The sequence below is a fragment of the Balaenoptera musculus genome, chromosome 10, assembly GCF_009873245.2.
Source record: "Balaenoptera musculus isolate JJ_BM4_2016_0621 chromosome 10, mBalMus1.pri.v3, whole genome shotgun sequence".
Taxonomy (NCBI): Eukaryota; Metazoa; Chordata; class Mammalia; order Artiodactyla; family Balaenopteridae; genus Balaenoptera; species Balaenoptera musculus.
Genome location: NC_045794.1, coordinates 7,252,966 through 7,279,855, shown reverse-complemented (window position 1 = coordinate 7,279,855; position 26,890 = coordinate 7,252,966). Strand labels below are relative to the sequence as shown.

Below are 26,890 nucleotides of genomic sequence, written 5' to 3'. Positions count from 1 at the left end.
ACTGGCGATGAGTGAAACGTGACATCCAAAAAAACCTTCCCTGAGGTCATTCCTCCCCTCCCCCACTCTCCCAGTCTTCCAGGAAACCCTGAGCCTAGAGGCCCCTTTAGTTACCACAGCAACTGAATTTAGCAGCCAAAGGACAAAATATCCTGTATGGCAGCGCTGCCAATAAACATTCAATCTGAGTCATTTATGTAATATGAAGTTTTCTAAGTGGCCGCATTAAAATTTTTAAAAGAAAAACATAGGAAACAAGAATAATTAATTTTAATAATTATTTTATTTGACCTGATATAGCCAAAATAATACTATTTGAGTTTGATTAAATTATAATTGATTTATAAATATATTAAACTATAATTGATTAAATTATAATCAATTTAAAAATTATTAAGATAGTTTACTTTTTTCCTACTAAGTCTTTGAAATCCAGTGTGTATCTCACATCTCCACTTAGATTCTGTTTTCTACAGCTAAAGTAATATGTCGTTCTAATCAAAACAACAAAGTTGTGTTTAACGGGAAAATATTTTAAACTGCTTCAATTTTAAGTGAACTAAAATTAGCAATTCGGTTCCTCAGTCCCACCAGCCCCATAAGTGCTCAGCAGCCCCAGGAGGCTGGAGGCTGGACCCTGAAGCCTCAGGGAAGCGAGTCTTTTCTCCATTCTTTGATTTTTATTTATTATTTGTCTCACAATGTCATTCTTCTTCTTCTTCTTCTTTTTTTTTTTTTTTGGCCACACAGCTTGTGGGATCTTAGTTCTCTGACCAGGGATTGAACCCACACCTTTAGCAATGAAAGCACAGAGTCCTAACCACTGGACTGCCAGGGAATTCCCTCACAATGTCATTCTTGGCTCTAAATCACTGCCTTTTATTTCTCCCTCTCCCTTGCCTTAGAATAATTATTCCTTAATGTTTTGCAAGAGTAAATGGCACCAGTGAAAGTAAAAAGTAGGTCTTTTTGCCCTTCATTCACTCAGAGCAGGCTCCAATGTAATTCCAGAACACAGTTATTTTTCCAATATTTATTGAAAGAACAGATGAAATAATTGTAAAGGCCTAGGATTATACCTGTCCCAAATAATTTGTGTAAAACCAGTGTAGTGAAACAATACCGAGGGTCAAGATTTAGATGTCTGAAATCTGTAGGTATTTTCTGCTGGGTAGAAAAAGAGAGAGGGTGAAGGGGAGAGAGATCTGAAACCTGTTTTCTCTGGCTAAACTCAGTCTGAGAAAATTACCTATAAGAAAGCTCAGCAGCTTAGAGGGAGAGAGAACATTTCTATCAATGTATATTTTTAAACGGTAACAACTGGAATTCAGCTGGATCTCAGGAATCTAAAAGTATGCTGAACATATTGAGATGAACAGTCCTTGAGCAAGTGGGACTTAATATAAGTTCCTGCTTCTCAGAAACCAGATCAGGAACCGGACTTGTCCCCAAGGTGACAGGGACCTCCAAGTTAGGCAACCCTCACTGTGGGCCACAGATAACAGTTGCTCAATACGACTGTTTGCTGATGTGTTGGGGGGATTGGCTGGGGGACTGGGGTCTTGGGTGCACTTTGGAAGCAGGCACCACGAGATTCCAAGCTCCACCAAGTCTGGAGCCACGGCTCTGGTGACCAGTCTCTAGGGAGAATGCCAGCGGAGGAAATGTGATGGATAAATTTCAAAATGGAATAGGTTGGGGAGGAATGTTATGAAATCCCCACCTAATAGTTTAATGGACGTCTGCTTAGAAGAATGGGAATGAATGAATCATGACCTGAAATCTCTTAGACCCAAATGCAGGTAATCTGCCACCGTGAATCTCAATCTCCTTTTCGGGTTGCTCTGTGAGAGGATGTTTGGTAATACGATAACCAAGCAGGAAGACAAACAGATCCAAAATCCTAAAATCAGGGAACAAAGGGCTGTAAACATATTTACCTTGTCAAAGTAAAGACAGGGAAAACTACCTCTTCAACAGAACAATGTAAATGGCATTTCAAGGCACACAAAAAGCTAGTGACTGCTTTAAAGATATCCAAAGCTAATTCTACTCTTTGCTGTATTTGTAATATTCCTCATAACGAACAACTTTTGCATAGAATGTTATTTGTTAATTTTCTTTTATTAGGTTAGGTGTAGATGGAGTTTACTTTGAATCTGAAAAAATCTTAGAAAATAAACTCTCAGGGTGAAGAAAGAAAAAATTTGAGAAATGTTGATTTTCCTGTCTAAACTGGGTTGCAACTAACCATTCATTATTCCAACTGATCCTGAAGGACCTAATCCCAGCTCCCAGATCTTTATTACTTTCTTCCCTTCTCCAGTATCTTCAAAAGTTAATCCATCACACACCAGCGCTAGATGAATTACCTTAAATCAAAAATTTAATTACATCATCTCCTAATCAAGTAACTTGAACAAGTTATTGAAAAAGTCTAGATCAGTTCTGTCCAATAGAAATATAATAAGTCACACATGAAATTAAAAATTTTCCAGTAGCTACATTTAAAAAATGAAAAAAAAAGAGTTGTCACTTTTAATATTATATTTTTTTAACTTAATATACCCCGAATATTCTCATTTCAACACATATTTAATATAAAAATTATTAGTAAGATATTTTATTCTCTTTTTTTTGGTATTAGATCTTCAAAATCCAATCTTCATTTTACACTTACAGCACATCTTAATTGAGACTAAATTTTCAACGATCAAGGAGAAATGTAGTCCTATTAATTAAGCTGTGTTTAACAAAAACATTTTACACAACTTACAACTTTTTTTTACACTGCTTCAATTTTTTTTTAATTGAAGTATAGTTGATTTACAATATTATGTTAGTTTCAGGTGTACAACATAGTGATTCAATATTTTTACAGCTTATACTCCATTTAAAGTTATTACAAAATATTGGCTATGTTCCCTGTGCTGTACAATACATCCTTGTCGCTTATTTATTTTATACACAGTAGTTTGTGCCTCTCAATCCCCAACCCCTATTTTTCCTTCCCTCTCCCCACGGGTAACCACTAGTTGATCTCAATATCTGTGTGTCTGTTTCTATTTTACTATATTCATTTGTTTGTTTTATTTTGTAGATTCCACATATAAATGCTAATATACAGTATTTGTCTTTGTCTACCTGGCTTCAATTTTTAAATACAAACTTTTTTTTTTTTTTTTCAAACTTTTTTTCTTTAATGTTTCTTTTTTTATCGAGGTATAACTGATATACAACATTATATTGGTTTCAGGTGTACAACATGATTCAATATTTGTAAACACTGTGAAATGATTACCTTAATAAGTCTAGTTAACATCTGTCATCATACACAATTACAGAATTTTTTTCTCTTGTGATGAGAACTTTTAAAATTTAAAAGTTAGCAACTTTCAAGTATGCAATACAGTATTATTAACTATAGTCGTCAATGCTGTATATCACTATAACTTATTTATTTTATAACTGGGAGTTTGTGCCTTTTGACTCCCTTCTCCTATTTTGTCTCCCCCAGACCTTTGCCTGTGGCAACCACAAATAAACTGTTCTCTGTATCTATGAGTTTTTTTTTTAGATTTTACATATAAGTGAGATTATACAGTATTTGTCTTTCTTTGCCTGACTTACTTCACTTAGCATAATCCCCTCTAGGTCCATTTATGTTGCTGTAAATGGCAAGATTTCATCCTTTTTTACGCCTGAGTAATATTCCATGGACACTTAGGTTGTTTCCATATCTTGGCTATTGTAGATACTGCTGCAATGAACGTGGGGGAACATATATCTTTTCTAGTTAGTGTTTTCATTTTCTTTGGATAAATACGCAGAAATAGAACCACTGGATCATATGGTAGTTCTATTTTTAATGTTTTTTTTAAGAATTTGGGCATTAAAAAAAAATTATTTATTTATTTGGCTGCGCCAGGTCTTAATTGCAGCATGCGGGATCTTCCTTGTGGCAGGCGGGCTCTTTTAGTTGCGAAATGTGGGATCTAGTTCCCCCACCAGGGATCGAACCTGGGCCCCCTGCATTGGGAGCATGGAGTCTGGAGTCTTAACCACTGGACCACCAGGGAAGTTCCTATTTTTAATTTTTTGAGGAACCTTCATACCATTTTCCATAGTGGCTGCACCAATTTACATTCCTACCAACAGTGTAGGAGGGTTTCCTTTTCTCCAGATCCTCACTAACACTAATTATTTCTTCTCTTTTTGATGACAGCCATTCTAACAGATGTGAGGTGATATCTCACTGTGGTTTTGATTTGCATTCCCTTAATCATCACTTAATGATTAGTGATGTTGAGCAACTCTTCATGTAGTTTTTTGCCATCTGTTTGCCTTCTTTACAAAAATGTCTATTCAGATCCTCTGTCTGCTTTTTAATTGGAAGGATTTTTTTTCTTTTGCTATTAAGTTGTATGAGTTCTACATATGTTTTGAATATTAACCCCTTATCAGATACATGATTTGCAAATATTTTCTCCCATTCAGTAGGTTGCCTTTTCATTTGTTGATGGTTTCCTTTGCTGTGCGGAAACTTTTTAGTTTGATGTAGTCTAAATACAAACTTAAATGAATTAAAATGGGACAAAATTAACAATTTTCCTCAGCTGCCCTCACCACGTTTCAAGTGCTCAGTAGCCACATATGGCAAGTGGTTACCATATTGGACAGTGCAGATCTTGACTCCTTAGCATGATCCCAACCTATCATTCCAGTATTGTCTGGAACATAGACTATACACCCAAGAAGTGTATCTCCTTTTACCTAAGCCAAACTGAACTATTTGTCAGTTTTCAAACAGTTTCAAACATTTCCTGCCTCACAGTTTTTACTTTGCTATTGTCTCTGACTTAAAAATCCTTTTCACCCCTGCTTGCAAAAATTGTTTTCATCCTTCAAGGGTCAATTAAAATGCAAGATCCTCACAGCCAAAGAAAAGCCATTTGAAGATTATACATGTTACGATACTCCATTCTATCTTGAATTTTAGATATCTAGTTTGGAACTCCATGGGAGCATGGTCTGGTTTGGGTTTTCTGGTCTGGTCCAGAATAGAATAGGGTTCCAGTACATGTTAGTTGAATCAATGAATGGTTGTATGTTGATTTTAATTTTTTTAAAGAAGATTAATTAATTAATTAATTAATTTTGCATTTTGCGGGATCTTTGTTGCGGCATGTGGGATCTTTCAGCTGTGGGTGCAGACTTCTTCCCCGACCAGGGATCGAACCCGGTCCCCCTGCATTGGGAATGCGGAGTCTTACCCACTGGACCACCAAGGAAGTCCCGTTGTATGCTGAAGTTGTAGAAATATGTGGAAATTGCCAGGTGATGGAAAAACTGATGAAGTCCTTTCAGAGAGATGTAGGATCAAGACAATGGAAGAACAGTAAGAACAGCTTCAAATTTAACTGAAGCATTGCTTCCTCTAGAAACCTTCCTGATTCCTCAGTCTGCTCCTGCGAATTTTAATTGTCTTCCTTGTCTGTCTCCCTCATTCACATTTCCCTTAAGAGTAGGGATTTTGGACTTCCCTGGTGGCACAGTGATTAAGAATCCGCCTGCCAATGCAGAGTACACAGGTTCGAGCCCTGGTCTGGGAAGATCCCACACGCCACGGAGCAACTAAACCTGTGTGCCACAATTACTGAGCCCGCACACCACAATGAAGAGTAGCCCCCGCTCGCCGCAACTAGAGAAAACCCGTGCGTAGCAATGAAGACCCAATGCAGCCAAAAATAAGTAAATTAATTAATTTAAAATAAATAAAGTAGGACTCCTGTTTAAAAAAAAAAAGAGTAGGGATTTTTTTTCTTTTCTCCAGTCTCGGCTCCACATAGGGCTGGACATGTGAATAAACAACTGGATGAACGAATGAACAAATTAAAACTTATCAATACGAGTTCCTATTTGCTTGAGGAAGAGCATAGTCATGTTTCCTGACCACACAAACAGGACAAGGCTGGCAGTGGAAGTAAACTCAGTGAGTACATGAACCCATAACCAATTATGTGGGGTTCTTTACGCTATACGCCTGAGAGCAATCATTGAATATATAATATAGCACTACTGCAAGACTAAACCACAGACTATCGTGCTCATAACTGACCTGCTAAAATCATTCCACATGGTATGATGAAAATCAATCCACATGGGACAAAATATTGACATCAGGATTGCTTTGGAAAATCTGGGGAATCTGGTCATTATGTTGATTTTAGAGTTCTCACCAACAGTCTGTAATTTTTTTTTAAATAAATTTATTTTTTAATTTTTGGCTGTGTTGGGTCTTTGTTGCTGTGCATGGGCTTTCTCTGGTTATGGCGAGCGGGGGCTACTCTTCGTTGCAGTGTGCGGGCTTCTCATTGCAGTAGCTTCTGTTGTTGCGGAGTACGGGCTCTAGGCACACAGGCTTCAGTAGTTGTGGCACGCGGGATCAGTAGTTGTGGCTCGTGAGCTCTAGAGTGTAGGCTCAGTAGTTGGGGCACACAGGCTTAATTGCTCCATGGCATGTGGGATCTTCCCGGACCAGGGCTTGAACCCATGTCCCCTGCATTGGCAGGAGGATTCTTAACCACTGCGCCACAAGGGGAGCCTCTGTAATTTTTAAACTTTTAAAGTTTGTAAGTGCTTGGCACATAAAAAGATTTGATGTTTGTTGTATTGATTACAGAGCACAGATAGAAACAATACTCTTTTTTTTTTTTTAAAATAATAAGTTTCAATAGGATTTTAAATTTGCCAGCCACAGGCCCTTTCATTTCATCGTAGCCACTTTTGTCACTCAGATGCATTAAAACATTGTCTATAATTTTAACAGCTGTCTTAATGTTGACCAAAATTCTTTTTGAATTTCATTTAAAGAAATTTTTGTTTTTGCTTAATATCACTAGTCTCCACTGCCAGGATCCGCTGTGGGCTGTGACTCACAGGAGGGTAGCACTGGTGCACTGCAGCCAGCTCCTGAGAGCCAGTTGTGCACACTGCTTCCCAGCTCTGTGCTCAGTGAGATCACCCAGGTAGCTAGACATCTAGTACAGTGTGGGTATTTACACCATGGAAATTGGCAAATGTTACAAATCAGATTTTTTTTCTTTTTCTTTCTTTCTTTTTTTTTTTTTTTTTTCCACACCACATGGTTTGCAGGATCTCAGTTCCCTGACCAGGAATTGAACCCAAGCCATGGCAGTGAAAGCCCAGAATCCTAACCAGTAGGCCACCAGGGAACTACCTTTTTTTTTCTTTCTTTCTTTCTTTCTTTCCTTGTTTTTTTTTAAAGCACTGATTTAACAGTGACTCCACTGAAAGTAAATAAGGCTTCTTAGAGAAATAGCTGATTCCATACCTGGGGCTAAGACATAGATAAGGCTGGAACATCTTACTGTGTCAGGAAGCATAGAAGTTTTCAAAGATCAATGTAGCCATGTCAGAAGGACACAGGAGCCAATTTAAAAGGGACTCCTATTGGCCAAAGTTACGATAATTTGGGCATCAAAAAGAGAATACTGTCTGAGGTTAACATATTGTAAAGCTAAAAAATCCATAATGATACCAGAAGAAAAAAAAAGGTAACATCAAGTAATCTAAAAAGAAAGTGAATAGAACGTATTTCTGCTAAATCTTATTATTCAATCATATTTTTTTTAAATAAAGAAATAAATTCATTTATTTTTGGCTGCATTGGTTCTTTGTTGCTGTGCGCGGCTTTCTCTAGCTGCAGCGAGCGGGGGCTACTCTTCATTGCGGTGTGTGGGCTTCTCATTGCGGTGGCTTCTCTTGTTGCGAAGCACGGGCTCCAGAGTGCAGGCTCAGTAGTTGTGGCTCACGGGCTCAGTAGTTGTGGCTTGCAGGCTCTAGAGCGCAGGCTCAGTAGTTGAAGCCCGGCACTGTTGTTTCTTGACTGCTCCTCCCTTGTCTCTGCATCTCTTCCCTTCCCTGATTAACAAGTGTTTGAACCTGTTCTCTAGTACTCAGGGAAAGTCAAGAAACGGGGGGCACAGAAAGGCTTTCATGCTCAGGGGCCCCATAGGGTCCTGCTCAGTTTCAGTCCCACAGATTAAAGGCTCAGCCTCACAAGACTGGCCCCACTTCAGCTGCCAATTGAAAGTCTGAGTTGTTACTTGTGCTTCTGACTGACTGGCTATAAATTGGAGGTTCCTATCACCCGTTTCTTGGGTTCAATCAATGTGCCAGACTGGCTCACAGAATTCAGAGAATGTTTACTTACATTTACCAGTTTATTACACAGGATATTATAAAGTATTCAGATGAAGAGTGTCACCTACAAATGGGCCCTTGCCATCTACCTCTACAAGGATCAAATTATGAGCTACTGCAGGTGCTGACCTTTAACAGCCCCCTGAAAGGAGTTCAGGGTGGAGAGCAGAAATGAGGCACTCTGTGCTCTGGGAAAAAAACTGGCAGAACAGGTCTTCAGATAGTTAGATATTTTCAGGAGCCGATTTTATGAGCCCAATTCTTGCATCTCCTCATATCTAGAAAAGCACTAAAATTCTTCATAGTGACATCTGCTCCTCGTGACTAGCAGAAACCTTCTGCCAAAAAATATGTTCTTGATTGCATGTACTTACCCTTCACCAAAATCACATATATACTGATCTTCCCCCTTACCGCTTTGGAGCAGTTTCTCAGAGCTATCTGAAATGCTGTCTCCCAGGCTATAGTCCTCATTTTTCCCCAAATCAAACTTAACTCACAACTTTCACCTTGTGCATTTTTTTTCTGTCAACAAGAGGTACATAGATAGGGCAAGGTCTGGAAAGATCCTAAGAGCAGAAACCTCTGTCTCCGTGGAACTGGGATGCACCACACTCTCCAAATATGGATATGATCATCAGCTTGGAAACTCATCAAATCTCTTTGTTCCAGAGTTTTGTTTTGCTTTTTTTTTCTGGCTGTGTTGGGTCTTCATTGCTGCACGCGGGCTTTCTCTAGTTGTGGCGAGCAGGGGCTGCTCTTCGTTGCGGTGCACAGACTTCTCATTGTGGTGGCTTCTCTTGTTGCGGAGCATGGGCTCTAGGCACACGGGCTTCAGTAGTTGCAGCTTGTGGGCTCTAGAGCGTGGACTCAGTAGTTGCGGCACGTGGGCTCAGTAGTTGTGGCTTGTGGGCTCTAGAGGGCAGGCTCAGTTTTTGCAGCGCACGGGCTTAGCTGCTCCGCAGCATGCGGGATCTTCCCGGACCAGGGCTCGAACCCGTATCCTCTGCATTGGCAGGCGGGTTCTTAACCACTGCGCCACTGGGGAAGTCCCTGTTCCAGAGTTTTTGTAGAGTTTAACTTGTAGCTCCTCCTTGCCCCAACCTAGAGGTCAGTGGGTAGTGCTAAAAGTGTCCACCCTCTAATCATTTGGTCTCTCTGGTGACCAGCCCCATCTTTAGGTTATCCGGGGGCCGCACCCTGAATCACTTCACTGGCATAAATTTAGGTGCGTCCCAACGGGCTCCTTATGAATAACAAACATTCCTACCAGTCAGGAAATTCCAAGGGTTTTAGGAGATTTTATGCCAGGCATGGAGACAAAGACCAAATATATTTCTTATTAAATCACCCAGCCCTAGCAAACAAATACAAATGGTTATTTAAAAATTTATAAGTAGTTAGGTATAGTTGAAACACATAAAGGTATATGTGGGAGAATAGTAGAAATAAGACTGATTCTTAGGCAAGGGAATATATGTGGTTTCTAAGAGCAAAGACTTCGGAGCCAGATTGCCTAGGTATAAATCTGGTCAATAAAAAAAAAAAAAAAAAAAAAAAAAAATCTGGTCAATATCATTTACCAGCTACGTGTGTCAGCCTAGGCAAGTTATTTTCTCATTTAATAAAATGGATTCTTTGTGTCCATCAGACTCATTAGTAGATAATGCACGTTAACTGGTATGGTAGTCGTTTTCCTTAAGTGGCTCAGTTTAACATAGTGTTTAATAAATGTGTATTAAATAAATTATATAGTATAGATGAAAAGAATCTGAAATCTTTCTAAAAGTTAGTAATGTTAAAACTTCAATTCTGACAGCCACAGGTCCCTTTTTATTTTACAGTAGCCATAACTTCAAGGCCTTGAACTTTTTGAGATTCTAAGAAATATAACTTTAAAGACTCCTGGCCCTGACAGAATTTTTCATTCTTTCATATTCTCTGGGATGTACACTTTCTAAGAATACTTAAAATTACATCCACTTAAATTTAGGGTATTACCTTTGCCTTTGACTTGAGGCTATATTTCGAAAATCATTCTACCAACATTCCCCTTGAGTCAGAAAATGCCTTCTAACTGGTACATTTATGTTTAGTTGCTTTTGTATTGTTTATGAATAAAATATATGAGTAAATATGATTGAATAGGGACTTCCCTGGTGGCGCAGTGGTTAAGAATCCGCCTGCCAGTGCAGGGGACACGGGTTCGAGCCCTGGTCCAGGAAGATCCCACATGCCGCGGAGCAACTAAGCCTGTGCGCCACAACTACTGAGCCTGCACTCTAGGGCCCATGAGCCACAACTACTGAGCGTGCGTGCTGCAACTACTGAAGCCCGTGCACTGCAACGAAGAGTAGCCCCCACTCGCCGCAACTAGAGAAAGCCCGTGCGCAGCAACAAAGACCCAACGCAGCCAAAAAAATAAATCAATGAAATAAATAAATTAAAAAAAAAATAAAGAAACAACAGTGTCGCCTTGGGACAGGATCCTGGCTCCGCCTCAAGGGATACACGTAACAATACCTTTGAGCTCTTCTGAAAACCCCAACAAATGGAAGATGTTAACTACTTGACGAAGCAGTCTTCATTCCAGAGAGGAGGTCACAGTTTTATATCCTCGAGAACCACAGGTCATCAGGAGACCACCTGAGGCCAGATTAAGGGATGCAGGCCCTGCACACACCCTGATCCTTTACCAGCAACTCCACCCTTGAAGCATTGCTATAAAACTCCTCACCAAATCCCCCTAGGTTGGGACACACGGTTTTTGAGGCACGAGCCCACTGTGACCCCCTTTGCCTGGCAAAGCAGCAAAGCTACTCTTTTCTACTTCACCCAAAAGTCTGTCTCCGAAATTCCATTTGGCACTGGTGCACAGAGGCCAAGCTTTCGGCACCAGGATGTGATGCTAGGATCAAGTAGACAGTGTCAGAATTCAGTTAAATTGGTAGGGTACCCAGTTAGTGTCAGCTGAGAATTGGAGAATTGCTTGGTGGTGTGGAAAAAAAACCATCAGAGGTTGCCATAACATTACACCAGACTGGGTGGCTCAAACAACAGAAATGTATTTTCTCTCAGTTCTGGAGGCTGGAAGTTCAAGATCAAGGTGTTGACAGGTTTGGCTTCTCCAGAGGCCTCTCTCCTTGACTTGGAGATGCCGGCTGCTTGCTGTGTCCTCATACAGCCTTTTTCCCTGTGTGCATGCATCCTTGGTTAACTCTTTTTGAGGGTCTAAATTTCCTCTTATAAGGACATCAGTCAAACTGGATTGGGGCTCACCCTGAGACTCTCATTTTAACTCCATAACCTCTTTAAAGGCTGTCTCTCCTAATACAATCATATTCTGAGGTACTGGGAGTTAAGACTTCAACATGAATTTTGGAGAGACAATTGAGTCCATTACATCATGCTTCTATTGGAGACGCATTCTTTTGTACTCTTCTATCTTTTTTAAAAAAATTAATTAATTAATTCATGGCTGTGTTGGATTTTTGTTTCTGTGCGAGGGCTTTCTCTAGTTGCGGCGAGCGGGGGCCACTCTTCATCGCGGTGCGCGGGCCTCTCACTATCGCGGCCTCTCTTGTTGCGGAGCACAGGCTCCAGACGCGCAGGCTCAGTAGTTGTGGCTCACGGGCCTAGTTGCTCCGTGGCATGTGGGATCTCCCAGACCAGGGCTCGAACTCGTGTCCCCTGCATTGGCAGGCAGATTCTCAACCACTGTGCCACCAGGGAAGCCCTGTACTCTTCTATCTTGAATATCCTTGCAACTGGCTAACTCCTGGTCATACTAAAATAACCAGTATCTCTTCCCCTTTGTAAAACATTCCCAGAAAAAAGATCTAAGTAGGTATAATTTCCTTTGTGCCATAATCTATCTCAAAAATACCTATGTATATCCTTAGGACTGCTGAATATCTAAACAAGCTATAACCTAATTAGTAAATTATATAACATGATTATAGAAAAGATAAACGTAGTGATTCATAGAAGTCTCAAAAGAAGGCCCCTTAGATAAGAAAATTATTTTAGGGATGTAGGTGGGTGGGACTTCATAAAATTGGTTTAAGGTCATCCAAGTTCCTTTATTTCCCAAGAATCATTTCTTAAAGTATTCAAAGATCACAACTATACTAGCATCCTTGAAACTTTTTAACTTATAAAGCATAAAGCCAATATAAAAAATGTAAAATCAGTTTTTTGTCTGTTTAGATGGCACCATCCATCTCTGAATCTCTGTCTAATCAGTCAACCAGCTCTCTCTGTTTGACATTAAAACACAAACAAACAAACAAATAAAAACTCTAGTAATAGTATAGGCTAGTCTGCTTTACTGGTAAGCACATACTGTTGAGGATTTGCTATCCTTACTTGTTAATGTTACAGCCTTTACTCCTAATCTAAATAGGTGTCTTGAAATGTATGCTTTTGGTCAATATTTTATGTCTTAGAACATCTCTTTTTATATGTTTAGGTCTGTTGTTAATTTTAAACCTGGTATAGTAATCCCCCTTATCTGTGGGAGATATGTTCCAAGACATCCAGTGAATGCTTAAAACTGTGAATAGTACCAATCCCTCTGTATACTATGCTCTTTCATATACATACATATGTGTATACAGTGTGCATATGATAGACAAAGGCATGGTTCATTCCCTGGGTGGGACGGAGGTGGACAGCACAAGATTTCATCATGTTACTCAGAACAGCACACAATTTTAAACTTACGAACTGTTTATTTTTGGAATTTTCTATTTAATACCTTCAGGCTGCAGTTGACCATGGGTAACTGAAACCTCAGAAAGGAAAAAAGCAAATAAAGGGGGACTACTGTACTTTCTAAGTTTATTTAGCATATACAAGTCTATTACCATACCATATTATTGTGTGTACTACTTAATATATTCTGAATATCTGAAAAAGTGATGAATAAATATTTTTGAGAGAATTGAATAAATAAATGGTAATTTCCAGAGAGTAATTTCTCAGGATTTGACTAGGACTGAGCATAGTTTTAATTGTATTTATATCCTGACTGTCTCTAAAAAGGATATGTTAACAAACAAAAGAAGAGTGGCCTGTATAGCTGATTCACTTTGCTGTACAGCAGAAACAAACACATTATAAAGCAACTACACTCCAATAAAAATTAATTAAAAAAAGAATAGTGGCCTGTATTTCTTAAACAAAAATACTCATTTGATGATGGAAATAGGTGGTTAAAGTTTGATATTACTTACCACTAAGATGATTAATTCCCTCCAGACTCATTCTATAAGTCCAGCATTACCCTAATACCAAAACTAGACAAAGACGTTACAAGAAAAGGCAGCTACAAACCAATATTTCTCATGAACGTAGGTACTAAAATCCTTAAGAAAATATTACCAAAATTTCATACAACAATGAATAGAAAGAATCATACATCATGACCACCTGGGATTTATCCCAGGTATGCAAAGCTGCTCAGTATTTGAAAATCAATGTAATCCATCACATGAACAGGCTAAAAAAGAAAAATCACATGATCATATCAATAGATACAGAAAAAGTACTTGATAAAATCCAAAACCTACCATGATAAAAACTCTAAGTAAAGTAGGAACAGAGGAGAACTTTCTTAACTTGATAAAGAACATCTACAAAAAAACAAAACAAAACAAAAAAAACATGTAGCTAACAACATACTTAAATGGTTGAGAAACTCAAAGCTTTCCCACTAAGATCAGGAACAAGTTAAGGTTGTCTCCCCTCACAACTCCTATTCAACATTGTTCTAGAAGTACTACCTAATGTAACAAGACAAGAAAAGGAAATAGAAGGTATATAGATTGACAAGGATGAAATAAAACTGCCTTTGCTTGAACGTGACATGATCGTCCATGCAGAAAATCCAAAAGAATTCACAAAAAAATTTCTATAACTAATAAACAATTATTGCAAGGTTGCAAGATACAGGGTTAATATACAAAAGCCAATCACATTCTTATATACAAGAAATAAAAAAGTGGAATTTGAAATTTAAAAAGCAATACCATTTATATTAGCATCCAAAAAAGTAAGTAACTAGATAAAAATCTAACAAAATATGCACCAGAACTATATGAGGAAAATTACAAAACTCTGATGAATGAAATCAAAGAACTAAATAAATGGAGAGGTAGTATATGTTCATGGATAGGAAGAATCAATATTATCAAGATGTCCGTTCTTATCAACTTGATCTATAGATTCAATGCAATCCCAATCAATATCCCAGCAAGTTAGCTTTTGGATATTGAAAAAGTGATTCTAAAGTTATATGGGGCTTCCCTGGTGGTGCAGTGGTTAAGAATCTGCCTGCCAATGCAGGTGACACGGGTTTGAGCCCTGGTCTGGGAAGATTCCACGTGCCACGGAGCAACTAAGCCCGTGCACCACAACTACTGAGCCTGCCCTCTAGATCCAGAAAGCCACAACTACTGAGCCTGCATGCCACACCTACTGAAGCCTGAGTGCCTAGAGCCCGTGCTCCACAACAAGAGAAGCCACTGCAATGAGAAGCCCACACACTGCAGCAAAGAGTAGCCCCCATTCGCAACTAGAGAAAGCCTGTGGGCAGCAACGAAGACCCAACGCAGCCAAAAATAAATTAAAAGAAAAAAAAATCCTAAAGTTTATATGAAGAGGCAAAAGACCCAGAATAGACAACACAATACTGAAAAAGAAGAAAAAAGTTGGAGGACTGACACTACCTACCCAACTCCAAGACTTACTGTAAAGCTTCAATAATCAAGACATTGTGGTACTGGTGAAGGAATAGACAAATAGATCAATGGAACAGAATAGAGAGCCCAGAAATAGAACCACATGAATATATATAGTCAAATGATTTTTGACAAAGAAACAAAGGCAACAACATGGAGCAGAGACAGTCTCCTCAACAAATGGTTCTAGAACAGCAGGACATACACACACACACAAATTAATCGAGACACAGACCTTACACCTTTCACAAAAATTAACTCAAAATGGATCATAGGTCTAAATATAAAACAGAAAACTAGAAAGCTCTTAGAAGATAACAGAGAAGAAAACCCAGATGACCTTGGATATAGAGATAACTTTTTAGGCACAGAACCAAAGGCACAATCCATGAAAGCAATAATTGATAAGTTGGGCTTTATTAAATTAAAAATTTCTGCTTCGTAAAAACACTGTCAAGAGAATGAGAATATAAGCCACAGATTGAGAGAAAATATTTGCAAAAGACACATCTGATAAAGGACCATTGTCCAAAATGTACAAAGAACTCTTAAAACTCAACAAGAACACAACTAAATGTTCTTTAATCATAAAAAAACCCTCAACAATAATAAAACAAACAACCTGATTAAAAAATAGGCCAGGGCTTCCCTGGTGGTGCAGTGGTTAAGAATCCGCCTGCCAATGCAGGGGACACGGGTTCGAGCCCTGGTCTGGGAAGATCCCACATGCCGTGGAGCAACTAAGCCCGTGCGCCACAACTACTAAGCCTGCGATCTAGAGCCCGAATGCCATAACTACTGAGTCCACGCACCAAAACTACTGAAGCCTGAGCGCCTAGAGCCCGTGCTGTGCAACAAGAGAAGCCACCTCAATGAGAAGGCCGCACACTGCAACAAAGAGTAGTCCCCGCTTGCCGCAACTAGACAAAGCCCGCACACAGCAATGAAGACCCAACGCAGCCAAAAATAAATAAATTAAATAAATAAATTTAAAAAAAATAGGCTACAGACCTTAACAGACACCCCACCAAAGAAGATATGTTGATGGCAAATAAGCATTTGAAAAGATGCTCCACTCACTCATATGTCATATGGGAAATGCAAATTAAAACAACGATAAGATACCACTACACACTGATTAGAATGGTCAAAATCTGAAACACTGACAATACCAATTGCTGGCAAGGATGCGGTGCAATAGGAACTCTCATCCATTGCTGGTGGGAATGCAAAATGGTACAGCCACTTTGGAAGACAGTTTGGTAGTTTCTTACAAAACTAAACATACTCTTACCATATAATCCAGCAATCTCACTCCTTGGTATTTACCCAAAGAAGTTGAAACTTATGTCCACACAAAAACTTGCACACAGATGTTTATAGCAGCTTTACTCATAATTGCCAAAACTTGGAGGCAACCAAGATATCCTCCAACAAGGTGAATGTATAAACAAACTGTGGTACATCCAGACAATGGAATGTTATTCAGCACTAGAAGGAAATGAGCTATCAAACCAGGAAAAGACATGAAGGATCTAAGGATCCTCCCCTAATGCATCCCTAATGCATGTTAATAAAATAAAGAAGCCAATCTGAAAAGGCTACATACTGTATAATTCCAACTCTATGACTTTCTGCAAAAGGCAAAACCATGGAGACAGTAAAAAGATCACTGGTTGCCAGTGGTTGAGAGTGGGTGATGAGAGGAGGGATGAATAGTTGCAACACAGAGGTTTTTAAGGGCAGTGGAAATATTCTATATGATACTGTAATGATGGATACATGTCATTATCCGTTTGCCCAAATCCATAGAATGTACAAGACCAAGAATGAACCGTAATGTAAAGTCTGGATCTTGGGTGATTGTGATGTGGCAATGTACATTCATCAATTGTAACAAGTGTACCACTCTGGTGGGAGATGTTTATAATGGGGGAGGCTATGCATTTGTGGGGGAAGAGGGTGTATGGGAAAAAATCTCTGTACCTTCCTTTTAATTTTGCTTTAAACCTCAAACTGCTCTAAAAAAAAAAAAAAAACTTTAAAAAAAATTACCAATTCCCTATACAAGCAATTTTCTCCAATCTTGAAAGCAGAGGCTGTGCTCATTTCATTTCATATCTCTTCCTCCAACACCATTTCCATCACCCTCTCAGTGCTTGGCACAGTTCATTATTTAGAGTATTTTGGAGGAATTAAATAATTTCACTTTGGAGGGAGACAGTTCTGTATGGAAGAGAATGTACTGATTGGACATAAACTCTTAATTCTTATTGGTAAACCACAATGCCAACTAAAAGTTTATAACCTGTCTCTTGTCAATTTCACCAACACAACTCACCTTTTAAGCCCTACCTAATCAGTCAACTAGGCTTGCTCCTTGTCAATTTTTTAATGAAATTCAATTATTAATTTCTATTGAACAATTAATTCGTAAGAATGTCTTATGAAAACAACAATGAACTTTAATGTTCATTAAACATGTTTAATACCATACCCCAAACTTCTTTGAACATATGCCCTTATTTAGTACTGTCTCTTCAGAAACTTCATTTCATGCTTTTAAGTCTGTCGTCAATGTGACGTAATTTTTTTTGGATCAAGTACTTTTTTTTTTTTTTTCCTTTGGCCACATCCCACGGCTTGTGGGATCCTAGTTTCCCGACCAGAGATTTAACCTGGGCCCACAGCAGTGAAAGTGCGGAGTCCTAACCACTAGGAAACTCCTTGGATCAAGTACTTTTTAATACTTGGCAGAAATTAAATTGATTCTACAATACCATAGCATCATGTTTATTATACTTATTGCTAATAATCAACAATAATGTCAGAATATGCTCTAAACAATAGCTAGGAAGGTAAATAGATCATTATAATTGACAAAGGCAGAGCTGAAGGAAAAGGAAGAACCAGGTTACTAAGAGGGGGAAGTGAGTGTCTATGTCACAATTCAAACCAAGAAAAAAATAAAACAAACCACTACCTTATACAACAACTGCCCACAATTCAGCCCCAAACTCTCCCCAATGCCAACAGACACCCCACCAAAGATATTAAGTGGAAAGTTCCAGGAATAATTCATAAGTTTAAAACTGCATGCTGTTTTGAGTAGCATGATGAAATCTTGTGTCATCCTGCTCCGTCCCACCTGCGGAGTGACAGGCTAGACTAATTCTGAAAGATAAGCAGCACAGAGAAAAACCTCTGGGTTTCTATATACAGAGACCCTCTCCAGTGTTTTCATAGCTGGTCTTCTTCCAGGATTAGAGCCAAGACTCTCTCTCCTTGCTGAGCGTCTTAGTGCTCCCCTGAAATGATCACCCACCACTGAAGCAGGAGCTCCTCTCTGACACCTCCCCTTACTGTGCTGCCTTGGGCAGGAACACAAATATCCTCTTCACTCACTGTTTACCCTTTTTTATCACCCAGCAGAGACTTGGCACTATTAAGTTACCTATTTCCTCTTATTATCAACACTAGGACAAATAGGTAAGGTAAGAGAATAATTACAGTGTCGTGTAGTTGACTGGGCAGAGGATTAGAAGTCAAAAGAGTGAAATCTGAGTCCCACCTCTGGAACATGAAGAGTTTAGAGTTTAGACGTTTGAACTGGTCCTTTAACATCTCTATATCTCAATTTCAGTATTTTTTAATTTAATTTTATTTATTTATTTATTTATGGCTGTGTTGGGTCTTCGTTTCTGTGCGAGGGCTTTCTCTAGTTGCGGCGAGCGGGGGCCACTCTTCATTGCGGTGCGCGGGCCTCTCACTATCACGGCCTCTCTTGTTGCGGAGCACAGGCTCCAGATGCGCAGGCTCAGTAGTTGTGGCTCACGGGCCCAGTTGCCCCGCGGCATGTGGGATCTTCCCAGACCAGGGCTCGAACCCGTGTCCCCTGCATTGGCAGGCAGAGTCTCAACCACTGCGCCACCAGGGAAGCCCTCAATTTCAGTATTTAACTGCAGGTTATAATACCCAGCTCAAAGAATTTTTGGGATAAAGAAATCAGATAATGCAAGTGGAAGGAAACCCGATAAACTCTAAAGCCCTAGCAAACAGTCATTTAGTCAGTCATTTATGCATTTTTCATCAACTGTTTATTGAATACCTACTGCATGCTAGCTACAGTTCTAGGCACAAGCAATATGAACGTCGCTAAGACAATGTCCCTCTCCTCACAGAGCTTAAAATTTAATGTAGAAGGCCTGTGAAAGGTTAATTTTATGAGCCAGCCTGGCTGGGCCACCATACCTAGGTATTTGGTCAAACATTATTCTGGATGTTTCTGTGAGGGTGTTTTGTTGTTGTTGTTTTGTTTTGTTTCCCCCCCGGCTGACAGCTCTATTGCTGTGGGGAAGGGAACAGATCGCTCAGGAGCTCTTGGTGGGGCGGGTCCGCTTCCTCGGCACCGTCACAGGCTTCTGGCTGCGCAGGACGTTGCTGGCTCTGCAGAGGGCGGCCATGCGCAAATCCGGGCGCTACTTGTTGTTTCGGATTAAGTGCTGGATGCTGGTGAGGGGGGCCCGGGCGTTCTTGCTGATGCTGGTCCGCACGTAGGAAGTGGCCAGCTTTCGCGGGCTGGATCTCTGCTTCGTGACCGCCACGACCCCTTTGCCGGCCACCGCCGGCTCCACGCCCACAGTCTTGCGGGGAATGAGCCCACTGTAGCGGAAGGAGTTGCGGGCCTTCAGGTTATTGGGCTCGGGGCCGTACATCTGCCTCTTCCTCTTGATCAAGAAGCTGGAGCAGTTCTGCACGACCATCCATTGCAGATGCGCGGACATGGTGGCACCTCCTCTCGTTGCGGCGGCCGGCGATGGAAAGAGGGGGGTGTTTTGGGATGAGATTTACATTTAAGTGATGGATTTCGAGTACAGCTGGTTGTCCTCCATAATGTGGGCAGGCCTTGTCTAATCAGTTGAAGACCTAAAAAGAACAAAGAAGGGACACCTTCCTCCCCAACCCAACCCAGTCCCCCGCAAGAAGAATTCTACCAGCAGACTGTTTCGGACTTCAACTGCAACACCAGCTTTCCTGGGGCTCTAGCTTGATGGCCTTTGTACTTGAACTGCAGCACTGGCTCTTCCTCGGTCTCCAGCTTGCCAGCCCACCCTGCAGATTTTGGACTTGCCAACTTCTATAATCACATGAACAAATCCCTCAAAAAAAAAATCTTTTTCTACATACAAGTATCCCCTGCTTTTCGCAAGTACGCTTTACGCCACTTCACTTTCATGAAAGATATACAAACATTAGTACCTGTTTTCACTAACCAAAAGAAATCGGAAGAGGATTTTCACTTTCAGGGAAAAAGGTGAAAAGTGAAAACAGCGTTAAGTAAGCATTTGTTTTGCAACGAGCCATTATAGAGACCGCACCCAGCCCCAGCTTTGAGAGTGGCCCTGCAAGTTCCTTCCCCAGGATCTACACTCAGCATTTCAGCGTCAAGCTGCCATAGCTTTGAACTACGACTCTGAGCATCTCTGCTTTATCTTGATTTATTTTGTGCACCCGTTAGCAAGATGTGTCCTAAGGTAATTGCCTCTTTGTTTTGTGCCATTTCAGCTTAAGAAAGGTTTCATAGGAAGGCTGTACTTCCAGATAACTGGGAAAACCTGTATTTACACATTCTATTGGTTCTGTTTCTTTGCAGAACCCTGACTAATACAGATTTTGGTACCAAGAAGTGGGGTGCTGCTATAACAAATACCTAAAAATGTGGGTAGAGTCTGGAGGAGTTCTGAGACACACGCTAGAAAAAGCCTAGATCACCTGGAAGAAATTGTTGGTAGGAGTATGAATGATAAAGGCGATTCTGGTGAAGTCTCAGATGGAAATGAGGAACATGTTATTGAAAGTTGGGGGAAAGTTGATCCTTGTTATGAAGTACCAAAGAACTTGGTGGAATTGTGTTTTAGTGTTTTGTGGAAAGTAAACTTTGTGATAAAATAGGATATTTAGCTGAGGAGATTTCTAAGCAAACTGTTAAAGGTATGATTTCCCCTCGCTGCTTATAGTAATGTGAGAGGAGAGAAATAAATTGAAGGAGGAATTGTTAGGCAAAAAGGAACCAGAAATTGAGGATTTGGAAAATTCTCAGCCTATCCATATGGCAAAAAACAAGAAAGCTTGCTCTGGAGAGGACACCATGGGTGTGGCTGGAAAATCATTTGATAAAGGGATTAGGAGTGAAATTCCTGGGTTTAATCAGCCATCTCAGCAGAATCTAGCAATAGAGTTGGTGTTACACCAGCAGAAACACTGCCAGACTAGACTAAAAGGTGAAGAGATAAGACAAATTGAAGGAAGGCTATCAGACTTCTGAGATTCTACAGGATAGGGCAATAGATCTATCAACATGTGTTACCCTTTAAGGGAAGAATGACCCTGATTCATGACGATATCATGGGAATGATATCAGAGAGCTGCCACTCCCACCACAGACCTGGCGCACACAGGCCATCAAGGCAAGGCTCTCTCCTCCTCAGGTTCAGTGGGTCAGGCCAGCGGCCAGGGCTGAGGGAGCAACAGGGCCACCTCAGTGGGCCTGGAGGTCAGAGCACTGAGCCGTAAGAATTATTTTTGAGACTTAAAATTTAATGGAATATTGATTTCATGGATATGACAACAAAAGCACAGGCAACAAAACCAAAAATAAACAAATGGGACTACATCAAACTTAAAAACTTTTGCTCCTCAAAGGACACAATAACAGAGTGAAAAGGCAACCTATGGAATGGGAGAAAATATTTGCAAATCATATATCTGATAAGGGGTTAATATCCAGATTACATAAAGAACTCATCAACAAAATAATCAAATAAACTGATTAGAAAATGGGCAAAGGACAGGAACAGACATTTCTTCAAAGAGGATATAAAAATGGCCAACAAGCATATGAAAAGATGCTAAACATCATTAATCATCAGAGAAATGCAAATTAAAACCACAATGAGATATCGCTTCACACTCATTAAGATGGCTACCATCAAAACAAACAAACAAAAAACCCCAGAAAATAACAAGTGTTGGTGAGGATGTGGAGAAATTGGAACTATTGTGCACCATTGGTGGAATAATGAAATAGTGCAACTGCTATGGAAAACAGTATGTCAGTTCCTCAAAAGATTAAAAACTTCTAGGTACTGAAAGTATTGAAAGCAAGGGCTCAAAGAGGTATCTGCACACCCATGTTCACAGCAGCACTGTTCACAATAGCCAAAGATGAAGCAACCCAACTGTCCATCAGTGGATGCATGGATAAATGAACTGTGGTGTATACATACAATGGAATAGCATTCAGTCTTAAAAAAGAAGGAAATCTTGTCACATCCTACAACAGGATGAACCTTGAGGGTATTATGCTAACTGAACTAAATTAGTCAAAAAACACACTGTATGATTCCACTTAAATGAGGTGTCTAAAGTCGTCAAACTCATAGAAACAGAAAGTCGCATGGTGGTTGCCTATAGCTGGTGAGAGAAAGAAAAGGGGACCTGTGGTTTAATGGGTACAGAGTTTCAGGTTTTTGTTTTTGTTTTTGTTTAATTTTATTGAAGTATAGTTGACTAACAACGGTGTGTTAGTTTCAGGTGCAGAGTTTCAGTTTTGCAAGATGAAAAAGTTCTGGAGATCTGTTTCACAACAATATGAATATACTTAACATTACTGAACTGTACACTTAAAAGTGGTTAGGATGGTGAATTTTATGTTATGTGTTTGTTACCACAATAAGAAACAAAAGGGAAAAAAATCTAATGGAATTTACCTTGCCAAGTTTTGGACTTGTTTGGGACTCTTGACCCCTTCCTTCTTTCCGATTTCTCCCATTTTGGAATGGGACTATCTATCCTATGTCTGTCCTACCACTGCATTTTGGAAGCACAATAACGTGTCTGCTTTCAGAGGTTCATAGCTGGAGAGGAATTTTGCCTCAGGTTGAATCATACCTCGAGTCTCACTCACACCTGATCTGGATGATATTCAGATGAGACTTTGTAGTTGGAATGGATACTGGAATGCGTTAAGCCTTTGGGGGCTGTTAGGGTGGAGGTAATTGCACTTTACATGCGAGAAGGACATGAATTTGGGGGGGCCAGAGGGTGGGGTGTTACAGACTGAACTGTGTCCTCCTAAAATTCACATGCTGAACCCCTAACCTCCAGTACCTTAGAACGTGACTGTCTTTGGAGACAGGGCCTCTGAGGGGGTGATTAAGCTTAAGCGAAGTCGTAAGAATGTGACGTAATCCGACGTGACTAGTGTTCTTATAAGAAGAGAAAGAGACACCAGGGGCGCGCACACAGAGGACAGGCCTTTTACGGACACAGCAAGGAGGCAGCCACCTGCACGGAGACAGGTCTCAGGAGAAGCCAGCCCTGATCTTGGTCTTCCAGCCTCCAGACCTGTGAGAACATAAATTTCTGCTCTTTAAGCCACCCAGGGACTTCCTGGAGGTCCAGTGGTTAAGACTCCACACTCCCAAAGCAGGGGGCACAGGTTCGATCCCTGGTCGGGGAACCAAGATTCCCGCATGCTGCTGTGTGGAGTGGCCAGAAAAAAAAAAAAAAAAAAAAAGCCACCCAGTGTGTGGTATTTTGTTATGGTAGCCCTAGCAGACTACTACAACAGACAGCAAACAAACACACAAATACATAATGTCAAGTAATGATAAGGGAGCACTTGGGAGAATATATGAGCAAGGTACGGTAATAAAGAGTTGGGGAGGAGGGTTATTTAAGGCAGGGTGCTGAGGGTAGATCTCAGTAGAGATGACATTTGAACAGAACCCTGAATGACGTGAGGGAGCAATTCTTGGGAGCATGTGTGAGAAGACCGTTCCAAACAGAAGGCATTTCAAACACAAAGACACCAAGCGAAGGATGTGCTCTTGGCCTGGTGCCCAAAGACTGAGGGGCAGGAGTGTGGTGAACCAGGGGCAGAGAGGATGGAGAAGCTGTTGGAGAGATAAGCAGGAGTCTGATCACGCAGGGGCATGGTAAGGGATGGCTTGGATCCTGGATTGTATTCTAAATGTGACAGGAAGCCAGGAAGCTACAAAGCCATTTTAGGTTTTGGGGTGAAGGAGTAACCTTAGTTGATTTATGTTTTTAAAAATGTATTTGCTGTTGAATGGAGAAGATGAGAGAGGAGAGCAAGAGTGGAAACAGAGACCAACTGGGAGGCCACTGGTCCAGGTGAGAAATGATGAGGGCTTGGACGACGGCGGTAGTAGTGGCAGTAGTGAGTCGTTGTATTTGAAATATATTTTCGAGATACAACCAACAGGAGTAACTAACTGGATGTTGGGCGTGAGGAAAAAAACAAGGAGTCAAGAATGATCCTAAGGGTTTTGGCCTGGGTAACTGGAGTTGCCATTTAGTTCAGTCAGGAAAACAGAGAGAGGAGGGGTCAAATCAAGAGTTTTGTTTTAGACATGTGAAGTCTGAGATATCGTTAGGATACTCACTGATAATAGTGCACTAATAATAGAACACTCTCCTTGTTTTCCCCAGCTTCTGGCAATATACTTATACAAAAGATATGGTTCCTGCCTTTACGGTCTCATGGAAGGGGGTGGAGAGTGACATATAAATCAATTTTTTTTAAATTAAGAGGTTTTATTTGGGGGGAGCAGTTTCATGTTTACAGAAAAATTGCTTAGAAAGTACCCATATACTTCCTCACCTTCCGTATTATTAACATCTTGCATTAGTATGTACATTTGTTAACAACTGATGAACATTCATTGACATACCTTAGTCACCCGAAGTCCATAGTTTACATTAGGGTTCACTCTTGGTCTTGAACATTTTACAAATTTGGACCAATCACCCATCATTACAGTATCATATGGAATAGTTCCACTGCCCTAAAAGACCTCCAAGCTGTTCATCCCTCCCCCCCACCCATCCCCCACCCCCAATCCCTGGCAACTAGTGATCATTTTACTATCTGCACAGTTTCGCCTTTTGCAGAATGTCATATAGTTGGAATCATACAGTATGTAGCCTTTTCAGATTGGCTACTTTCACTTATTGATATGCATTTTAGGGTCCTCTATGTCTTTTCATGGCTTGATAGCTCATTTCTTTTTAGTGCTGAATAATATTCCATTGTCCGGGTATACCATATTTTATCTCTTCACCCACTGAAGGACATCTCGGTTGCTTCCAAGTTTTGACAGCTATGAATAAAGCTGTTATAAATACTCACGTGCAGGTTTTTGTGTAGACGCAGCTTTTCAACTCATTTGGATAAAATACCAAGGAATGTGATTGCTGGATTGTAAACAAGTATTTTAAATGTCAATTTCTATACAAGGGCCAACAGGGAACACAGACTATTGCTTGCAGGAAGCAAAGAGCTTTCTTTGAGTTCCTTAAGTTTACTCTAGCAATGCTCTAAAACTATAAATGTGCTTCCTTCTCTGTATGACTATTAGTCTGGCACTATCACCAGGATACCCCTGCCTGGCTCATTTACAGGAAGGCAGCCACTGACTAGCGATAACTGAAGTGCTCGTGCTGACTCACACCCACCTTTTCAAAACACCATAAGCAAGTGCCAATCTACTGATGACGGAGGAAGCAAAGTCACTTTTCAGTACGTTTCATAATTAAATGTCTATGTTCTTTAAGCAGAGGTCTTCCTTAACTTTGGTGAGCCCAACTCCACCCAAAAAATCCATCAAGTTCTATACGAAGAGAAAAGCTACTGAAGCTCTAGGGTGGTGTTTATTCATATGGGGTTCTAAGATGGACCAGGCAGGTATACAAACCCCCTAAAAGTGTATGCAAATATTGTATTTCAGTGTACTTTTCTGAGGGGTAGGGGGACCATAAGCTCTTAACCACAGTCCCCAAAAAAGTGCAAGATCAGAAAACAGCCAAAGGAGCTGGCAAACCTTGGGTGTGTAAGAAGGGGGAGGAGAAGAATCTGACCTCCCCTGGGTCATCAGATGAACTGTAGTGAGGAGACCTCGGGCATTGTCTGCTTTCACAGTGGTTCACCGCCCACTCTTAGAGAAGGTCTGGGCTCTAATTCCCTCCTAGCAGGGGGGAGGGCAAGAATCCAAAGTCCTCCAGGAGTGCAGGAATGGTGCTCTCTATTACTAAGGTACTTTAGCAAGAAGTAAAACCAACCCTCAGAACAGGGCGTAGTCTGAACAGACTAAAAATCTTCACCTTTACGCATACACTTGGTCACGGTAATATATTAGCATTGCCTTTAGCAACTCAAAGAGGAAGAGCTGTGAAACGGTAAAGGCAAAGCTCTCTCGAGCTAAACTTTGAATCATGAGATCTCCTCATTAAAACTGTCCACACTGTATGCAGACGACAGATTTTGTCCAGTGCCAAGCATGTGCCACCCAGGGTTCTGGCCACTGTACTTGTAACCATTCTACGTCTCCCACATATGCTTCCTTTACAAGAGCCATGTGGTCTTTCTGTGTAGTGAAAAATCGGCTTCCCTAATTTACACAACTTTCTTACAAATAATTGAGGCCATTCGGACTTCTTGTTTTCAGCCTCAAATTGAATCAGGCAGTCACAGAAATATTTGGATGAGGCGGGCCCAGAAACCCAAGAATCTCTTCTGGTCTGTCTACCCTGTAGGTTAGCCCCGCCTGCCCGCGTTTTTTTAGGAGGCTGCTACGTAAGAGAGTGCAGACGTGCTTCATAGACCGTAGACCTTCAGCCAAATCTCCGTGGCGACCAGTTCCATCACTCAAAGCTGACCAAAGTCTCCCCACCCTTTATTCTTCTGCTTCTCCCCTCCTCCAACGGAATTTATTTCGTGCTAATGCTACCCAGGGATGCAGGCAGTATCTTTATCTCCCCTGTTGTCCTGTTTTTCCTCATCCTCTTTGGCTCTCCTTCTCCATTGGACATGAATCTGCACAATCCCATGGTGTAAA

At 40.6% G+C, this 26,890-nt stretch overlaps 1 pseudogene; it reads right to left on the bottom strand.

The window, feature by feature from the left end:
* Positions 1–19,337: 19,337 nt before the first annotated feature.
* Positions 19,338–19,779, bottom strand: LOC118902484 (annotated as a pseudogene).
* Positions 19,780–26,890: the final 7,111 nt, after the last annotated feature.